The sequence below is a fragment of the Zingiber officinale genome, chromosome 8B, assembly GCF_018446385.1.
Source record: "Zingiber officinale cultivar Zhangliang chromosome 8B, Zo_v1.1, whole genome shotgun sequence".
NCBI lineage: Eukaryota > Viridiplantae > Streptophyta > Magnoliopsida > Zingiberales > Zingiberaceae > Zingiber > Zingiber officinale.
In genome coordinates this window covers 73,692,559-73,709,406 of record NC_056001.1, presented here as the reverse complement: position 1 = coordinate 73,709,406, position 16,848 = coordinate 73,692,559, and the positions used below count along the sequence as shown (strand labels likewise).

General features: G+C 38.4%; 1 long non-coding RNA gene across 1 annotated transcript in view; it reads left to right on the top strand.

Moving 5' to 3' along the window:
• The window catches only part of LOC122017566, an 8,596-nt gene extending 103 nt beyond the window's left edge, over positions 1-8,493 (top strand). The window contains exons 1-3 of the long non-coding RNA XR_006121394.1: positions 1-47; positions 8,201-8,371; positions 8,439-8,493. The exon at positions 1-47 is cut by the window's left edge and continues 103 nt beyond it. This is a non-coding gene — a long non-coding RNA (uncharacterized LOC122017566). The remainder of the gene's footprint in view (positions 48-8,200; positions 8,372-8,438) is intronic.
• The last annotated feature ends 8,355 nt before the right edge of the window (positions 8,494-16,848 follow it).

Sequence of the window (16,848 nt, the reverse complement as noted above, 5' to 3'; positions counted from 1 at the left end):
TGCCTCCTTTCAGTTACACAGCCAGGAGAACCTCCGTCTCCTCCCAGGTACGCGGCTAGCATAATCTCCTCCTCCTTCAAGGTACACTATTTGACCTAGCTCGTCGTCGATTCCTTCCATCACTTTCCAAGTTTTTATTTATTTTGTTGCTTATTGATTTTGGAAGCCTTCTACAGAGGATTTGACCTATTTTCGATTCCAATCTGCTGTTAGGGTTTTATCCTTCGACCTCTCTTTGCCCTGTCTTGATCCTTCGACCTCTTTGTGTAGGTAAAGGCTTTTGTTTTTGGAATCTGTTTAGGGGTTTTTTCCTTTGCTCTGTCTTGATCCCTCTACCCTAGGCAGCTCAAGGCAAAGGAATTAACATGATCCGATTCTTCTCCTATTATCACTGTTAGTAAAAAAATTTCTTGAGTATGAAACTACAGGTCTAGCAATGTTTTTGTTGTTTCCGGTAAATTCCGGAGTATGCAAACTGATCGTCGAGGCTAGTGTTCGACACTATCTCCGTAAACGATATTGCTCCGCTACGGTGCTTAACGGATTGTTGTAATTCGTTCCCAAGATACAACGACGACAATCGTCTCGGAATCGTAGCACTCCGACTTCCGAGACCAGCGAACCTTCTCGTATGCTTCTTGGACTCTTGAATGCACAAGATGAGTGAGTGAATACTTGAGGAAGAGAAGATTAAATTGAGTGTTTTGATTCCAATCTGGAGGGTTCTATTTATACAGAAGGAAGAGGCTTTAGGGAGGGGTGTGACCTTTGGGTGGATTAATCTGGGTCGTCCGGACTGAAGAGTTATAACCCTTCACATAGCCCCTTTAATCTCATCCATCAGATCTAAGAGTTGTGACCCTCAGATCTATCAGCCATCGGATCTGGATCCATTGATCCGATGCTTCAAATCATGTCTCATCCCAAGCCGTCAGATCGTGACTCATTGTGATCCAACGCTCTAGATCGCATCACAAGCGATCCACCATACTTCTTTGATCAACGTTGATCAACGGCTGCCATCCGTTCGCCCAACCAACTGTCCAGTCATCTCCCTTTGCCCACGAGGATGCCACATAGGCACTGCCATGTCAGGTACTAGCCTGACACGTCACCCGAGTGCCATGTAGGCACTGCAATGTCACCTGGAGCATAAATTTAAGCCCACTGCAAAGTGCGCCTACAAAGCGCCCATTGCGCACGTGCGCACGTGCGCACGTGGCGGGTGGCGGGCTCACAGGTGCGAGCACCTGCTCGCCCATGAGCAGAGAGTACCTGGTACTTTTCTGAGTTAACTCCAATAACTCAACATCATTAATAAGTAAGGAATGCACATCGGAAATTTCCGATGTGGGACTATTCTCCCTTGCATTTCCTTAATGAATAACCAACGTTATTTTGGGCCAACTTTGAACATTAATTTCTCATTCACCCTTAATCGGTTTTGAGCAAATTAATAGTCTAAATCTATCTACGCGAAACGTAGATTTCAATTTTGAAGTCAATTACGACTTTCAACAATTGATGGCTTCCGATTTTTCCTCCTCAAAATCGTATTGGTCCATTTAGGCCCCAATATCCAACAATCCCCCACATGAATGGAAATTAATGTAATGCGTGTATGCATGCTGACACTTTACAAGGGTCCAATCGATAAGTCACTGCATCGGGAGAGGTAGCTTGTGGCTTTGAACCTTCCGTAGTGGAATGCTATCGAGTATACTAGGCTGCGCAATGAACGTGATGTCTTGAACTGCTCAGCTGTTTGTGTATACTAAGACAATAACACCCATATAGAGACCTATCTCACCTACTTTAGGTTCTCATGGTTGGTTCCGTTTTGGCCATGGACACCATCTTGGATTCATGAGTGTTTCATTGAAGCGGCCTGTCTTCACACTCACATAGGTGACACTTCTATCAAGAGTATCCTACCATACTCCACCTTATAAGGTATAGAAGTCACTAAAAGCATAAGCTTAACCTCACTACATGAGGTAGGACAGCACAAATTCATCCTAGGATTGGGATAGAGATAAACTATCTCCTGTGCTGAACCACAACTTCTGAAACTTTGTTGTCCCATTGAACCAAGGTCTTGGGATCTCCAGTCAACAAGGTTGGGTTTTCCACTTCAGTCGTTTTCAGTTGTAGATTTTTTAATTCCATTCCTCTTGATGAGCAGTATACTTGATCTCGACTCAACCCTTTCGTAAGAGGATCTGCCAAATTATCTTTGGACTTAACATAGTCGATTGCAATCACTTCATTCGAGATCAACTGCCTAATGGTATTATGTCTACGACGTATATGTCTTGACTTCCCATTATACATACTACTCTGTGCCCTTCCAATCGCCGATTGACTATCACAGTGGATCAGTACGGCAGGTACAGGTTTTTCCCAGCTCGGAATATCTTCCAAGAAGTTCCGCAGCCATTCAGCTTCCTTAGCTACTTTGTCTAGTGCTATAAACTCGGATTCCATAGTTGACCGAGCAATGCACGTCTGCTTAGTGGATTTCCAAGATACTGCTCCCCCACCGATCGTGAATACATATCCACTAGTGGATTTGGAGTCTTTTGTATCTGATATCCAATTAGCATCACAATATCCCTCCAACACAGCGGGATATTTTCCATAATGTAATCCATAGTTCATAGTATATTTCAAATATCTAAGAACTCGCATCAATGCCTTCCAATGGGCGTCGTTTGGATTACTGGTGAAACGACTCAGCTTGTTGACCGTACAGGCAATATCCGGACGTGTGCAGTTTGTAAGATACATCAAACTGCCTATTATCCGAGAGTATTCCAACTGTGATATGGTCTCACCATGGTTTTTCGCTAAGTGTTGACTTAGATCCATAGGTGTTTTTACAGTAGAAAGATCGTACGCATTGAATCTTTTCAATACTGATTCTACATAATGGGATTGTGTTAGAACTATCCCCTCTGATGTCCTGAGAATTTTAATTCCCAATATAACATCTGCTTGACCCATATCTTTCATATCGAAATTTTTTGTCAACATTTTCTTTGTAGTCATGATTACATCATGATTACTGCCCATTATTAGCATGTCGTCTACGTACAGACAGACGATTATATAGCCTTTGGGTGTGTTTTTGACATAAATGCATTTGTCACATTCATTTATTCTGAATTCGTTTGACAGCATTACTTTGTCAAATTTTTCGTGCCATTGTTTAGGCGCTTGCTTAAGTCCGTATAACGACTTAACAAGTCGACACACCTTTTTCTCATTTCTTGGAGCTATGAACCCTTCGGGTTGCTCCATATAAATTTCTTCTTCCAACTCACCATTTAAGAACGCAGTCTTAACATCCATTTGATGTATTTCAAGGTCATACAGTGCTGCAATGGCTATTAGCACTCGTATGGACGTAATCCTTGTCACCGGTGAGTAGGTGTCGAAGTAATTAAGGCCTTCCTCTTGCTTGTACCCTTTGGCTACAAGTCTGGCCTTATACTTGTCAATTGATCCATCAGCTTTATACTTGCGTTTTAGTATCCACTTACAACCTAATGGTTTATTACCAGAAGGAAGGTCTACTAATTCCCAAGTATGATTATTCATGATAGACTCAATCTCACTATTGACAGCTTCTTTCCACATTGGAGCATCGGGACTAGAGAGAGCCTCACTTAATGTTCTTGGTTCCATTTCTGACATGAAAGTCATGTAATCTGGCCCGAACGATTTCTCAACTCTAGCCCGTTTGCTACGACGTGGCTCTTTGTTTTGATCGTCAATAGTTCTTTTATAACAGCTAAGATCGGTAACGACATTCTCGTTTGAACTTCCGTTGTTATCATTTTCAACATTTCCCTTCTTATTTGGGAATACGTTTTCAAAGAATATTGCATTCCGAGATTCTATGGTTGTTCCCACATGAATATCAGGAATGTCTGATTTGTGAACTAGGAAACGATATGCACTACTATTATGGGCATATCCGACAAATACCGCATCGAACATTTTAGGTCCGATCTTTACTTGCTTTGGTTTAGGTACTTCGACCTTTGCCAAGCACCCCCACACTTTCAGGTATTTGTACGATGGCTCGCGGCCTTTCCATAGTTCATAAGGAGTTTTATCACTTTTCTTATGAGGGATTTTGTTGAGAATGTGATTTGCCGATAATATTGCTTCCCCCCACAAGTTTTGAGGTAAGCCTGAATTTATCAACAAGGCATTCATCATCTCTTTTAGTGTCCGATTTTTACGTTCGGCAACACCGTTCGATTGAGGTGAGTAAGGTGCCGTTGTTTGATGAATAATGCCAGATTCTGAACAAAATTCATTAAACGGTGCACCATATTCTCCACCTCTATCGCTACGAATTATTTTAATTCGTTTGTCAAGTTGATTTTCAACTTCTTTTATAAGTTCTAAATGCCTCTAGGGCTTCGTCTTTACTTCTTAAAAGAAAGACATAACAGAACTTTGTGCAGTCATCGATAAAAGTAATAAAATACTTTTACCTCCTCTAGTTTGCACAAATTTCAAGTCGCATAGATCACTATGTATTAACTCTAGAGGAGTCGTTGACCTTTCCACCGAATGAAAAGGTAGTTTCGTCATTTTGCTTCCACGCACACTTCACATTTGTGTGTTCCGTCAACATTGACGTTTGGTAATAAATTTAATTTGACGAGACGTTTAAGAGTATTATTATGCACATGTCCGAGTCGATCATGCCATAAATTAAAACACTCAACAACATAGCTGGAAGCATTTATTTTATTACCATCAATATTTCGGAGTACAGGCATTACAACCATTTTGAATAGACCCTTTTCTAGGTACCCCTTTCCTACGAAGATATTATTCTTCGTAAGTACAAAGTTGTCTGACTGGAACACTAGCCTAAATCCGGCCTTAACTAGTGCCGCTCCAGAAACTAGGTTCTTACTGATGTCGGGAACATGGAGTACATCAATGAGTGTTAGCTCCTTTCCGGACGTCATCTTCAGAACAACCTTTCTGAGTCCAACAATTGGCGACGCCGTGGAATTACCCATATAGAGCTTCCTGCCATTTATCAGAGTATACTTGGAGAACATCGCCGTATCGGAACAGATATGACGAGTTGCTCCAGTATCAATGAACCACTGCTTCGGGTTGGTATCCACCAAGTTGGCTTCAAATACAACCGCAGTGAGATCCAAGTCCTCAAGAGAGGTTGCGACATGATTCGCAGCATCCTTCGACCCCTTGGTTGGCTTCTTTGGGCGTATGCAGTCCTTGGACAGGTGTCCTGCCTTTCCACAGTTGTAGCAGGAGCCTTTGAATTTCTTTGCTTGAGCCTTCTTTTTGAACTGCTTCGGCTTTTTAGCGTTCGGCTCGACCAGGTTGGACATTTCGTTTATAGTCCGCTTGATTCCTCTGGAGTCGGATAACTTTCGATTATCCTCCTCTATTCGTAGCCTCAGGATCAGGTCTTGCAGCCCTATCTCCTTTTGCTTGTGCTTTAGGTAATTCTTGAAATCCTTCCATGACGGAGGGAGCTTCTCAATTACCGCAGCAACTGCGAATGTCTCGTTCAGCTTCATGCCTTCGGCGTCCAGATCATGCAGTATTAATTGCATATCTTGGACTTGAGATGAGACGTTTTTTTAGTCCACCATCTTGAAATCCAAAAATCGACCGACGATGAATTTCTTCAATCCAGCATTTTCGGTCTTGTATTTCTTCTCAAGGGATTCCCACAAAGATTTTGCCGTCTCCAGATAACAATATACGTTATATAACGTGTTGTCCAAGGCGTTGAGTATATAATTGCGGCACAGAAAATCTCCGTGAGACCACGCATCGCTAGCAGCCTTACTACCTTCCGTAGCGGCTGGCGTGTATTCGTGCAAAAACCATACAAGGTTTAGCGTTGTTAAGTAGAACAGCATCTTCTGCTGCCATCTTTTGAAGTCGGCTCCGGTGAATTTCTCCGGCTTTTCTCCGTGCGGAATGGATGTCGGAACGGCGGTCGGAACGGCCGTCGGAACAGCGGTCGGAATGGCGGTTGGAACGTCGTTGGTAGCCATATCAGTTTGTACGGAATATCGTTTACGACTGTTGTTTCCGGTAAATTCCGGAGTATGCAAACTAATCGTCGAGGCTAGTGTTCGACACTATCTCCGTAAACGATATTGCTCCGCTACGGTGCTTAACGGATTGTTGCAATTCGTTCCCAAGATACAACGACGATAATCGTCTCGGAATCGTAGCACTCCGACTTCCGAGACCAGCGAACCTTCTCGTAGGCTTCTTGGACTCTTGAATGCACAAGATGAGTGAGTGAATACTTGAGGAAGAGAAGATTAAATTGAGTGTTTTGATTCCAATCTGGAGGGTTCTATTTATACAGAAGGAAGAGGCTTTAGGGAGGGGTGTGACCTTTGGGTGGATTAATCTGGGCCGTCCGGACTGAAGAGTTATAACCCTTCACATAGCCCCTTTAATCTCATCCATCAGATCTAAGAGTTGTGACCCTCAGATCTATCAGCCATCGGATCTGGATCCATTGATCCGATGCTTCAGATCATGTCTCATCCCAAGCCGTCAGATCGTGACTCATTGTGATCCAACGCTCTAGATCGCATCACAAGCGATCCACCATACTTCTTTGATCAACGTTGATCAACGGCTGCCATCCGTTCGCCCAACAAACTGTCCAGTCATCTCCCTTTGCCCACGAGGATGCCACATAACACGTCACTCGAGTGCCATGTAGGCGCTGCAATGTCACCTGGAGCATAAATTTAAGCTCCTCGCGACGATGCGAAGTGCAAAGTGCACCTACAAAGCGCCCATTGCGCACGTGGCGGGCTCACAGGTGCGAGCACCTGCTCGCCCCTGAGCAGAGAGTACCTGGTACTTTTCTGAGTTAACTCCAATAACTCAACATCATTAATAAGTAAGGAATGCACATCGGAAATTTCCGATGTGGGACTATTCTCCCTTGCATTTCCTTAATGAATAACCAACGTTATTTTGGGCCGACTTTGAACATTAATTTCTCATTCACCCTTAATCGGTTTTGAGCAAATTAATAGTCTAAATCTATCTACACGAAACGTAGATTTCAATTTTGAAGTCAATTACGACTTTCAACAATTGATGGCTTCAGATTTTTCCTCCTCAAAATCGTATTGGTCCATTTAGACCCCAATATCCAACAGTTTTTGGGGGTCGCTTGATGGTTTTGATTCAAAGATAGAAGTAAATTGTGTGAGTGGGTGCATTCTGTTGTGTTTTTTTTTATTGATGAGTTCACTATCCTTATTTGGATTTTCCTTTTCTTGTGTTTATATGGTGTTGTTCACAAATTTGGGATTAAGCCCTACTTTTATAGTTGTCGGATCTGTTGTGCTGCTGTAATGTTTAGGTCGAATTTATATAGTTTTCTGTCCGGAATATGTGTTGGCTGATGATGTTCATGATTAAGATTTTAGTTAGCTGTTGCGACCATATATCTTTGATTGCACTGATTTCTGAGCATGCATAACTTGAAGACTTGAATCTTTCTGTATATGTTTTATCTTGAGCTCTAATTGTCTGTGCACAAGTTAGTTTTAAGGTTAGCTGGTTACTGCTTTGGTCATTAGGATTAATAATATAGCTATTTAGTTCAAACCCCAAATCCCTTGCTTGCGTTTAAAAGAACTCCATGTTGGTAGAATATAAAAAGGGAGTGGTTAAAATTCTTATTTGAGTTGGGCGAGCATGATTTACCTTCTAGATTGCTTATCTTTTTTAGTAAAAAGTGATGGATAAAATGTGACTATTATGCTTGAACATTTTATGACAGTTTCAAGGCTTCCAAGTGTCAAAAAGTTTGCAAGATAGCTTACTGTCTGTGGCATGGTCATGAATGGCAATCAAAATGTGACTATGTACCTGAGTAAGCAGGTCTTGCAGTGTGTTGTTTAGATTAACCTCCACATCACGGATAATTATGCATGAAGATGCATCTATTTGATCAGTTCTTAAATATGTAAAAATTATTTATTAGTATACTATTGCACTCTGTTATATGTTGTCTGTGAATCTTATCCTATTTTTTGAACTATTACTAACGAATCTGTCGTGTTATTGTGTTCACAAATAAAATTATGAATGCAGTTCTCGTTGTACACTTCAAAGTTCATTCATATTTCTATATTATGTTTTGTAGGTAACTTTCGAAAATGACAAACAAAAGAATGCGAAAGTTAATCCAAAATAGACAAAGACGATCTGGGAGAGAAGAATCTAAGTAATAGAGGAGTTGATGATGAAAATGAATCACAATACACAACATCTCATTCACCATTGGAGATACAAAATGAGGAGGTTAATGAGCAAGGTGAAAAATGTTTTTGATATGAACAGCAAATTATTTTGCAACACTAAGTGTAAATTATTTTTTTCAGTTGAAAATGAGGTCATATTTTCATCCCAAAGTTAGCCAAGAAAACGTGACAAGACTATCATGAGAGATATTCATGCATTACATCCCGATCATGTGCTCATAGTGGAATTCAATGAAAGGGGACAACCTTACGGTGATCTACAATTGACGTTTGCAAATTTTATTGGAACTATTACACGGAATGGACTTCTGTTGCCCCTGCACTTTTTAGATTGGAGAAAAATGTTGACAAATCAATTGAATGATGCATGGAAACTTGTTATCGTAAGTTTACAAGTGTTTAGCTTCAATTTTAAATTTAAAGGATGAACATATTTCATTTTATATTATAGGCACGTTTCTATATCCCCAAGCGCTATAGAAGAGTTATAATGCAAATGATGGGGGCCACATGGAGACGGTGGAGGACTGAATTGAAAGCTATATCTTATGATTCAAATACTCCACTAGAAGAGCTTGTTGCAATACAACTCATTCCTTATGGATTGCCACCTCAAACTTGGGAAGTTTTATATAACTATTTGAAGTCTAATGAGATATAACTAGTATGAATTATTTTTGACATATGTTTATAAATGTTATAATTTTATTCTAAATTTTTGTGCCAGAAAACTTCAAAAATCAATAGAGAAAATGCAAACAAAAAGAAAGGGATTTATGCACAGGGACACATGAATATTCTATCATTAGAATATAAATTTGTAAGAATTAAAATTATTTCTTTTTTTCCTTATAGTTAGTTTCTCACTGTTCATTTATTGTTTTATACTTTAATGCTCTTATCCTCCAAAGTTTTATGAGATTCTAAATATTGATTACAAGCAATGAATGTATATTAGTTAGCTTTTGATGGAATGTGTAAATTAGCAATATAAGTTGTTGCACATATAGAATAATTTATACTATTAATATTTGGTGCTAAATATGGATTTCTTATCTTGTTAGTCTCAAGAGAATGGTAGAAAATCAGGTCGTATTAAAATACAACAATTGAGTCAGAGAAGTAGAAAGAAAGGAGGTGTTGCTATTGATGATGAGGCAATACGAATTGAGGTAATAATATTTTACTTTTTAAGTTAACTTTTAAATATTTTTTATTATATTAACAATTTATTTTTTTTGTTAGATCGTCACCTCCAAGATAAACCTGAAGGAACACAACCACTGGAAGTTCATGAGGAGGCATTTCGGTAACAATTTACTTATAATTTCATTTCATTTTTTGTAAAAGTTGTTACATATAGTTCAACTTTAATTATATTCATTATATAGTGAGGTTTTTGGACCTGAGCATTCTGGTTGGGTATGATGTTTAGGAGTTGGTACGCTGCCTAGCCAAGTGTTTCTAGAGCAATGTAAACACAACTCAATGTATTGATAAGATTATCATTCTAATTCAGATTTGATAGACAAATTTAAGGAAATGAGAGAGAAAATTAAAGATATGGAGTTTCGAGAAACACAACGACAAATGGAAAGAACAGATGAAAAAACAAATGCAAGAAAATGATTAGTTCCAAAATCTTGCACGAGTAATGTTAAGTATGACGTCAGAAAGTGTTGGGGGTTCTCGTGGACCCGAATTATTACTGGCACAAGTATAACATTTCTCACTAAAAAAATAATTGTGTAAAATTATTTGTATAGTTAAGTACATTAATAGTAAATTTATTTATTTTTGTAGATGGCAGCTATGTTTGTAAATATTATGCAACAATAAGTTCCATCCACTGCGAAAGAAGATAGTGTTGGATCGAAAAAAATTTAGATATCTCCACAATAGCATGATATTATCCACTTTGGGCCTAGACCCTCATGGCTTTGCTCTTGGGCTCTCCCCAAAAGGCCTCATGCAAATGGAGATATTTTTTCTCTTATAAACCCATGATCTTTCCCATGTGTTTCCAATATGGGACTATGTTTGCAACCTTGCAACCCCAACAATCCCCCCCTCAAACAAAGGACCATAGGCTTCCCACGTCCGATCCTTGACCCACCAGGTCTTCCTGCCCCTCGGTCCACTCGACCTACTAGGACTTCCTTGCCTAGTCGCAACTAGGACTTCCTGCCTGGTGTCTGATCCTCTTGATCCGAACATAGGAGCCCCCACTTTCTTTGTTCGAGGTCAATATTGTACCCACATGGCTCAATCAGACCATAGCTCTTGTGCACAGTCGGCGGTTAAACCTTCTGGCAGTCCGGGCTCTGATACCAATTGTTGGACCGTTGGGCCGGCTAGAAGGGTTGGTAAATAACCTGTCAATTAAAAACAAACAACCCTTCCTCGAACGATTAAGCTAACACTTGTAAAATGAATTAAGCAGATAAATAAAAGCATAAAAGAAAAGATGAGGCGCCAGATGTTTACTTGGTTACAACCGATGTGGTTGTTAATCAAGGAAGATTAAGCTCAAAAACTCCTTCAGGCGGAGAAGCCTCTTACAGCGTTTAGGCACAGAAAACAGAAGCTTAACTACAACTAAAGCATACAAGTGTTTGGAAATAAAATGATCGTGATTGTTGAGAAGCTTCTGGACCAAGGCTATATTTATAGCCTTGGTCAGGGCGCCTGGAAGGGTTCCGGGCGCCCTAGGGGGGATAAGATTTATCCCCCAACGGTTGGATCGAGTCAAAGCTCGATCTCGTGAAAAATCACTCCGGGCGCCGGAATTCCGGCGCCTGACAGTTCCGGCGCCGAGCCAAAAGTCAACCCAATTGACTTTTGGTCCGTGTTCTCTTCTCCGGTTCAGCTTGCCTCTGTCCGGTCTTTCCGGCTCCGCTTGCTTGGGTGATCTCGACATCCGGAATATGGCTCACCGAACCCATCTTCCGGTCTTCTCGAGCGTGCTTCCTCCCGGCTTCCCCTCGGAATTGCCGCGTGTCCCTTCTCGTCCACCAGCATACTCATCCGCAGACTTTGTCCCTCGGCCGCACCCCGTGCCGACCTTCGCTAGCTTCGTCTCTTGCTCCCCGAGCAATCTTCCGCCTCAGCTCGGAACCACCGCGCACTTCCTTCTCGTCAGGCAGTGTATCGCAAAGACTCGTCCCTCGAATGCACACGGTGTCGTCCTTCTCGCGTCTTCCGCTCGAGTACCTGTGTTCCTAAGCTCCTGCACACTTAGACACAAGGTTAAATACACACAGGACCTAACTTAACTTGTTGATCACACCAAAACAACCTTGGGGTTCCAACAATCTCCCCCTTTTTGGTGTGATCAAGCCAAGTTAAGCTAGGAAAAAAATAGACAAAAAACATAAACTAACTTATATTGCAATTAAGTGCAATAAGATAGAACAAAATTAAATTTCAACATAAAATTTTAATTTTCAATAATTAAGTGCAATAAGATAGAAACAATTAAATTTCAACAGAAAATTTTAATTTTCAATTTTCTCTACCTCCCCCTAGACTTATACTTCTTCTTCTCCCCCTTTGATCACAATAAAATGGGATTTAAAATTCTAAGGGTTTAGAGACTTAGAAAATTTTGAAAAGTTATCTGTTAAAATATTTCTAAGTCAACAATAGCTTTTTGAAAAGTTTCTAAAAAAAAATTTTCTAAGCCAAAAAGACTTTTATGCAAGAAAATTTAAGAAACTTGATTAAAAAAATACTTTCTAAGCCAAAAAGACTTTTATGCAAGAAAATTTAAGAAAAATTGATAGCATTAAAAAAATTTCTATGCATTTATTTATTTATTTTATACATACTTATATCAGCAAGTTTTAAATTTCCATTTCAATTTTTCATAACTTCTCAAATTACGCTTTTTCAAATTTAATGCCACAGATATTAAACATGCAATAATTTGTATCATGTTAATTTCTATTATTTTTTGAATTTCAACTTCACAAAAATATTCAAATAGCATAGATTCTAACTTGATAAAATTTTTTGAAAATATAAAAAATTCTTTCGGCAATGTGCAAAATTCGTTCGAAAGAATATTTTGTAATTTGCAAGAATTTTTTAACAACAAAAATTCTATTTTACAGGAATCTATTAACAATAGATTTCTTAATCCGAAACACCTTTTCGGTGACTCAATTTCTAACTCGCAAAATTCTTTCGAGAGAGTGATTTGTAATTCGAAAAATTTTCTAATTTGCATAATTCTTTTGTCAAAATATTTTTAAATTTGCAAATTTCTTTTGACAATATTTCTAATTTGCAAGACAAATTTGACAATTGATTTTCTAATTTAAAAAACTTTTTCGATAATTCAATTTTTAAATCGCAAAAATCTTCAGGCAATTTTTCTATTGAATTAACCGGTTGTTCAGAAGGTAGAGACCATACCTTACTTACCTTGTTGGCCGTTGGTTCTCCCCCTGTTGAATTAATTTCTTCCGAAGATTCTCCCCCTTCATTGATCTCGGGATGTACTTCGGCTGTTGGGGCTGTCTTGGTAATTTCTTCCATCTCGGATTCTTCTGATGACGGCTCGATGTCTATTGAGGAGACAACTTTAACCGGTTCTTCGTAGAGCATTAAGAACTTTTCTCAAATTTCTTTCGCGCTTTTGTACTCTCCGACTCTGTCGAAATCTTTAGTTGGTATTGCGCTTAGAATGTGAAACTCTGCTCGAGCATTCGCCATGGACTCTTCACGTTGCTTCTCATTCCAGAGGCGTATGCCGATTTGTTGCTTCCATGAAGAAAGCTCCCCCTCGAATGCTGGTGGGTAGTAGCTAGCTCCTGCCATTATTGCTTCAGACGACGGTTAGTCATTCTGAGGCGTCTCGGCTCTGATACCACTTGTAGGATCGAAAAGAATTTAGATATCTCCACAATAGCATGATATTGTCCACTTTGGGCCTAGACCCTCATGGCTTTGCTCTTGGGCTCTCCCCAAAAGGCCTCATGCAAATGGAGATATCTTTTCTCTTATAAACCCATGATCTTTCCCATGTGTTTTCAATATGGAACTATGTTTGCAACCTTGCAACTCCAATAGATAGGTATAGATCCTCCCCATCACCAGAATCAGATAATAACTAGAGAGGTTGATTTTTTAATTACAAATGTTTTTATTGGAGTATTTTTTTACTTTCTTTTTTTTCAATCTATGTTTAAAATAAGTTAATTCATAATTCTAGATATATGAGTTTTTTTTATACTATTTTTGCATGCTTGTTCCTCTAGATCTTACATTTCAATAGTCCTATTGATTGAAAAGTATATATATGAAGAGCAAGTCAAACTTGTGACAACCTCAATCCTTAAGAATTGATTGTACATGTACTACTTGATCTACATCTATCTCTAATAATTAATTCATTTCATTTTCTCTTCTAATAACTAATTCCTTTTCTGAAATTGCCAATTAATGTTTCTCAATATCTCTTGATAGCTTGCAATGAGAGAGGCTTGCAAATATGTTGAAGAAAAGCTTTCTGTAAAGGTATGAACCTATTAATTAGTTTGTCAATATTGTATACTTTCTAAGTATTAGTACAATTTTCAATTTCCTCTACAAGTAAGGATGTCTTGGCCACATTCATGTCCTTGAAATTAATTACAATTGACAGTGACTTTTTTGCGAATTTGGTAAGATCAACACAATTACTTGTCTTCTTGTTTAACTTGTCTCTTACAATGTGTTGAATGAAGCTAGAACCTTGAGAACAGAGAACAACAAAACTGCCATCTTGTTAAATATTTACTTGTCTGCTTGTTTGGTACAAGCTTTTGTTAAATATTTTTTTCATTATATATTGAAATATGTCGATAGAATATAATTTGGTGGTTCTATTTAAGGTTGCTATTGAAGGTTGGAGCACATGTCTTTTGTCGTTTGGAGCACATGTCTTTTGTTGTTTGGAGCACATGCCTTTTGATGTTTTTTTTGTGGAGAAAACTTGTTATTGAAAGTTGTATATATTTTGGAGATTGAAGAAAATATTGTGTTTGTGTTATAGTGTGGAGTTAAATGGTATATGTTATGAATATTTTGAAATGAAATACAAATTCTGTGTTGATTTGGTAATCAAATTTATATTTGTGTTATGGAAATAAATTAGGTTTGTGAAACAAAATATGAATATTGTCAATTGATTTAATTTGAACATTGATTTGGAATTCTACAAGGATAATAGAAAATAAGATTTTTTTTGTAAAATAAGTAATTCAATAATAGCAACAGTTTTAACCGTTCCTATAGCTAGACCTCTAGAATCGATTATAACTGCTTCTAAAGGGCAATTTTCTAGATTGGAAAATCTTATAGAGGCGGTCATGACCACCTCTAAAGGGTATTTATTTGCATCGGTTATTACCGGCTTCTATAAGTATCTATCAGGATCGGCCATTAACTGTTTCTATAGGTATTCATCAGGATCGATCATTAACTGCTTTTAAAGGCCAATTTTTGGATTGGAAAATTCTATAGAGGGTATTCATTTGCATCGATTATTACCGGTTTCTATAGGTATCCATCAGGATCGGTCATTAACCGCTTTTATAGGTATTCATCATGATCGGTCATTAACCGCCTCTATAGGTATCCATCAGGATCGGTCAATAACCGCTTCTATAGGTATCCATTAGCGTGGTCTCGGCGTGTCTATTTTCCGTGGGTTGTTTATTCGTTAATTGTCTCTTTTTTTCGGGTTCCCTTCGTCCGCGTCCGCGTCCGGGAAGGCGGTGGTGGCCGCACGGGAAGCTGCGGTGGTTTGTTTAGTTGACTTTTAATTTTTAGATTTTTGTTGTCGGGTTGTTTCGTCGGGGGGAGGGAGGGGTTTGGCGGCGGAGGGTTGATTCGCGCGAGGGTCGTTGGCGGTTTAAACAGGGAGAGTGTGGTAGAAAGGATGGGTGCGATCATAGCCGTTGGCGGTTTAAATAGGGAGAGTGTCATGGACCACCGGTTAGCCTTACCGCTTCAATTGCCTTTAGCGTCGCCAACATCCACAATGGTTTTTAACCGGTGCAATATATTTAGCAGCGGGTGAAAACCGGTGCTATAGGTGTCTTAAAACCGCTTCTAAAAGTTTATTTTGTTTGTAGTGCTAACTTCTTCAGATTTTGTGGGCTAAATACAAATAATGTTAATAATATTTAAGGTGTTTTCATGCACATCCCAAGTAGAAGATTATATAAAGTTAAAGTGACTGACCAATATAGATAATTTCTTCATGATTTTTCAAATAGAGCAAATCCATTGGCATAGAGACCTAATCTAATATTTCGAGTCTCCTTTATAAATTTCGGATATGCTTTCTCAAAAAATTTTATGCCTCTGTATCTAATGGATGACACATTAACCACTCTTCTTTCTGATGATTTGCATGACAAGTCATATGTTCAACAGTTGCCTTTGATACATAGAACCTTTGTAACCTAGGAGGCAAAGATAAATAAAATAATTGACGGTATGATTTATGGCGTTGTTGACTCCTTTTGGTGCTCTTGTACCTAGCCTGATTATAGAATTTACAAACATCTGTATCATCTCCCTAATATAGCATACAACCATCTTTGCAATATCAATTGTTTCTACCGGAAGACCTAATTCTTTCACAAGTTTTTTTCATACTATAAAAAACATTGGGCAATATGTGATCACATGGCAATGGCTCTTTAAAAACTTGAACAAAATCATTAAAATAATCTTACGCCACATTATGTGTTTCCTTGACATTCAATAGTCTTGTGGTGAGAGATAATTTAGTATGACTATCACAACCAACCCACAATGGTTCATCTGCAGCACTTAACACTTCCTAAAATTGATGATATGTTTCATGAACACATGATACTTCTACCTCCTCTAATGGTGATGTATAAGTAGTAACATTTGTTCAACTATTGGAGGATAACTAGAACTTGCACCATGTGGTTCGGGAATGAAATTATGATATGCCGCATTAATTATCAACCTCTGATATGAATTTAATTAATTATAATAACTCTGATCTCCACTAATTAAGTGTTGTATGTTTTATCCATAATTCTCATCAGACATAAATAGTTCACTATAATATGTCCAATTATAGCAATTCGGTGTAAAACTAAATCTACAAACATGCTCTTCAACTTTATCACAGTGTACAAATTTACCATTGTGACACTTTCTGTATGGACACCTTATCTTATTGTCATCCATATACTCAACATTACTAGATATAAAATTAAAAAATTGGGTCAACTTATTCATAAACTCATCAGTTAAACTCCGATGGTTAGATAAATTATTTTTATACATCCAACTTCTTTAATTCTACACTTTGTTTGTTTCCAATATGGTACACTAATAGTCAATATGTATTAAATTCAAATACAAATAATTGGTCAAAAAATATAACAAATTAAATAAAACATGAGATAATACATTAATGCTATCATTATTAAAATAACAGATGTAGGCATACCTAACAAAGGTCAACAAAGTGTTGGTGCGGGAAGCATCCGAC